At 38.0% G+C, this 4,203-nt stretch overlaps 1 pseudogene across 1 annotated transcript; it reads left to right on the top strand.

Annotated features, from left to right (window-relative positions):
* Positions 1-1,942: 1,942 nt before the first annotated feature.
* On the top strand, positions 1,943-2,789 carry LOC782054 (S-phase kinase-associated protein 1-like; annotated as a pseudogene). The gene has a single exon (XR_084060.6). The product of XR_084060.6 is annotated as an S-phase kinase-associated protein 1-like (transcript).
* The last annotated feature ends 1,414 nt before the right edge of the window (positions 2,790-4,203 follow it).

Raw genomic sequence — 4,203 nt, 5'->3', positions numbered from 1 at the left:
GACCAACTCCCAGAGTTTACCCAAACTCATGTCCATTGAGTTGGTGATGCCATCCAACCATCTCATCCTCTGTCGTCCCCTTCTCCTCCTGCCTTCAATCTTTCCCAGCATCAGGGTCTTTTCCAATGAGTCAGTTCTTCTCATCAGGTGGCCAAAGTATTGGAGTTTCAGCTTGAACATCAGTCCTTCCAATGAACACCCAGGAATGCTCTTTAGGACGGACTGGTTGGATCTCCTTGCAGTCCAAGGGACTCTCAAGAGTCTTCTCCAACACCACAGTTCAAAGCATCAATTCTTTGGCACTCAGCTTTCTTTATAGTCCAATTCTCACGTCCATACATAACTACTGGAAAAATCATAGCTCTGACTAGACGGACCTTTTTGGCAATGTAACGTCTCTGCTTTTTAATATGCTGTCTATGTTGGTCATAATTTTTCTTCCAAGGAACAAGCATCTTTTAATTTCATGGCTGCAGTCACCATCTGCAGTGATTTTGGAGCCCCCCAAAATAGTCTGTCACTGTTTCCATTGCTTCCCCATCTATTTGCCATGAAGTGATGGGACCAGATGCCATAATCTTAGTTGCAAACTCGACCCAAATACATCTAACAAGTTCTACTAAGTAGTGCCAAATCCCTATTGGTCAGTTTTCAGGATAAACTTAAGAAAACTGCATTAACTGCTGAGTCTCATTTAATTTACATTCATAATATCAGTTAATTTTCACAAGAGAAGATTACAAGGAGTATATTAATAGTCTCATTTTTTAATGAGAAATAAAACCCTATGGCTTGAAACAAATTGGGCATTCCACAGCAGGTAATTGTTCTGGCTTATCAACCCTTTGAATATTATTTCATTTATTGGAATTTTGGTTAAATGGTACACAAAAACCCATGCTCTTCTGTTTCTTTTGAAATTCTTAGAATCCATTGTACATACATAGAACTTCTGCAAACAAAGACACCACGCAATCATACATGACTTCCATTTGAACATAAGCTACAATAAGAAGCCAATATGAAGGTTACTAGGGGAAAAGGCACCATCTTGTGGAAAAGGAAGATAAAGGGAAGAATGAGAAACTGCTGCTGGCTTTGGCCTGAGCAGGGCTTTTGAGACCACGGGATGGAAGGAAACTGCACTGTGGCGTCTTCGTCTCCATCCCCTGGGGGTGTGGGTCTTTGCATGTTTTGGCTAAGAGTCCACAGATACGTCTTTTCCAAATTTATTTTTCACTGTCTGTGGTGTTTCTTCTCATTCTTTTTAGCTATAGAGTAAAAGTTCTTTACCAAGTTGAGTAAGTTGCCCTGTGTTCGTAGTTTGTGGAGTGTTTCTATCATGAATAAATGTTGGCTTTTGTCAAATACTTTTTCTGCATCTTTTGATATGATCATAAGATTTTTCTTCTTAAGCCTGGTGATATGACAGATGACATTAATTGGTTTTCCAATGTTGAATCAACCAAATGCTCTAGAGCTTCAAAAATAAATCTATTTTGTGCTTCTGTAGACTAAAGAACAGATTTAATCAGTCAGATGGGAAGATTACATTTAGACCATTGTGGCTATTGCTGATTAGATCATCTGTAGTCAGAGACAATCTAATTGTTAAGGTTAAGAGAATTTTAAGATGAAACCCCATAAATACATAGATTTTAAGATGAAATCCCATAAATACATAAATACATATGGCTGAATTTTACCTAGACTTGACACTCCAATTTTGTTAATTATTTACACTTGAAAGTTAAAATCTAAGTGATTTAATTAACATAAAACTGTTTTCTAAAGAAAACCCCAAGATTGATTTCATTCACACATTTCGTTTTACGTTTAAAGTGCTTTCTTTTTGTATTTTTTACATGCAGAAATATACACTGTATTTTCAACATAGGACATGCTTTTTCCCTACCTGCTCTTCACTGATAAGAAATTTACTGGCTGTAGTGGCCTTGTTCTCCGCTTTTCAGTGTTGCTGATTGACGACGTTGCCCTGCTCACTTCAGCCTCTGGCCTGCCATCTCCTTGAGACCCAACACCATGCCTTCAATTAAGTTGCAGAGCTCGGATGGAGAGATATTCGAAGTTGATGTTGAAATTGCAAAACAATCTGTGACCATCAAGACTATGTTGGAAGATTTGGGAATGGATGACGAAGGAGATGATGATCCAGTCCCCTTGCCAAATGTTAATGCAGCAATATTGAAAAAGGTCATTCAGTGGTGCACCCACCACAAGGATGATCCTCCTCCTCCTGAGGATGATGAGAACAAAGAAAAATGAGCAGATGATATACCTGTTTGGGATCAAGAATTCCTGAAAGTTGACCAAGGGACACTCTTTGAACTTATATTGGCAGCAAACTACTTAGACATCAAAGGTTTGCTTGATGTTACCTGCAAGACTGTTGCTATTATGATCAAGGGCAAAACTCCTGAGGAGATTCGAAAGACATTCAATATCAAAAATGATTTTACTGAAGAAGAGGAAGCCCAGGTACGCAAAGAGAACCAGTGGTGTGAGGAGAAGTGAAATTTCGTGTCTAACGCTGTAACACTGTAAGGATTATTCCAAATACTAGTTGCACTGCTTTGTTTATAATTGTTAATATTAGAAAAAGAGTCAACAAATGCAGCAGCAAGTCAATTGTATCAGCAGAATGTTGTCCTCATTGCATGTGTAGTTTCAGTACAGTTCCCAAACTTAAGGCCCAGTTTCTTCTAGTGTGATTGAAAGTTTCTTTTCTTTGCTCTGAATAAAATTGAACTGTGGGTTCCCTATAGAAAGTGGCATTTTGGGCTTTCCCTTTTTGTAAAGCAATTTCTGCCTAGTTTATTGTCCAGTTAATTTTAGTTCAGTGACTTTTAAAGTTGGCGTTGTAAATAAAGCAACTTGCAAAAAACCTTCTGAAATAGAATTAAAAAAAAAAAAAAGAAATTTACTGTAAATTATCTCCTTCCTTGAAGCAAAATATTTTGTTTCAATTTATGAATCAACCTAAGGAAAGATTTGATTGGAATTATAATAATCTGTTTCAAATTTCAACGGACAAGGATTGAACAAATGATGTTTTCAACCAAGGAGTATTCTTTATATTTCATGTTTTTCCGTATCTTTTTTCCCCTCAAAATTTCTGATCAAATTTATTCAAAATTTTTTTCTCAAATTCCTACAAAATGCAATGCTGTTGTCAATAATTTACTTCCTAGTGGAGTCTTCTCATGTGGCCCCTGAGAGTAACTGCTGCAGTCCTAACTGGTGGAGGCACTGGAATTCCGAAATGCTTTCATTCGTATAAGTTCATACCTACTCTGTACTTTTTTTTTTTGTTGTTATTATTGAAAACTGTTCCACTTCCCAAATCTCTTATTCAAGGAACAGAATCACAATTCCTTCTATTCATCCAGTCCATTCATCTATATCCTTCAGAGTCCTCTTTTGCACACATCGCAGCCTAGTCAGCTGAGATCCAAGACCACCGATTTAAGAAGATCTTCACAATGGCCTTCCCCACCCTTTTGTCTTTCTTCTGAAATCATAGCACAATTTTAACCAAGGATGAGAACTTGAGAAAATAAGAAATAAAAAGAAAAGAAAGGAAAAAGATTTCATTAGACAAACTTGCTCTCGACTCAGTCCGAAAGAGTAGGAAAAATAACATTGAAAATATTCTAAGCAACAAAAGCTGGTGTCGGTCCCTGAGTTAGAGGCACCACAGTAGACACGCCAGTGCCCCCGTAACCCCCTCCCGTTCCACTTCGGCGTGCCCTTGGGTCTCACTCCTTGGTGCAGCACCTACTCCCTAGAGGAGGAAATGCCAACCCACTCCATTATTATAAAAACCGTCCACTTTTGCCTTGAGTGTGACTAGGGGTCTACATTTCAGCAGAATTTTTATTTTTATTTGGGCATTTTCAATTCTGTGCTCCTCTCTAGGGATACTGTTTTCCTGATCTTGAGTAATCTTCTTATCTCTTCCCCATATTCCATCCTGGGACTCTTTTCATCTTTTTTTTAATGAATTCACGGTGAATACTTGACTCCTTTCTTTCAAACAACAAATTCAGTTTTGAACTGTATGTTATGAGCAGTGACCACCGTGTTACTTAATCCAATGTCTCTTCTTTAGCCCTCATCGTATACGATCTTTTAGGAGCTCGGAACACTTTGACAGCTCCATTGTCCTAGAAGCACTTTCCT

The sequence above is a fragment of the Bos taurus genome, chromosome 24, assembly GCF_002263795.3.
Source record: "Bos taurus isolate L1 Dominette 01449 registration number 42190680 breed Hereford chromosome 24, ARS-UCD2.0, whole genome shotgun sequence".
Taxonomy (NCBI): Eukaryota; Metazoa; Chordata; class Mammalia; order Artiodactyla; family Bovidae; genus Bos; species Bos taurus.
This window is presented reverse-complemented; position numbering and strand designations above follow the sequence as displayed.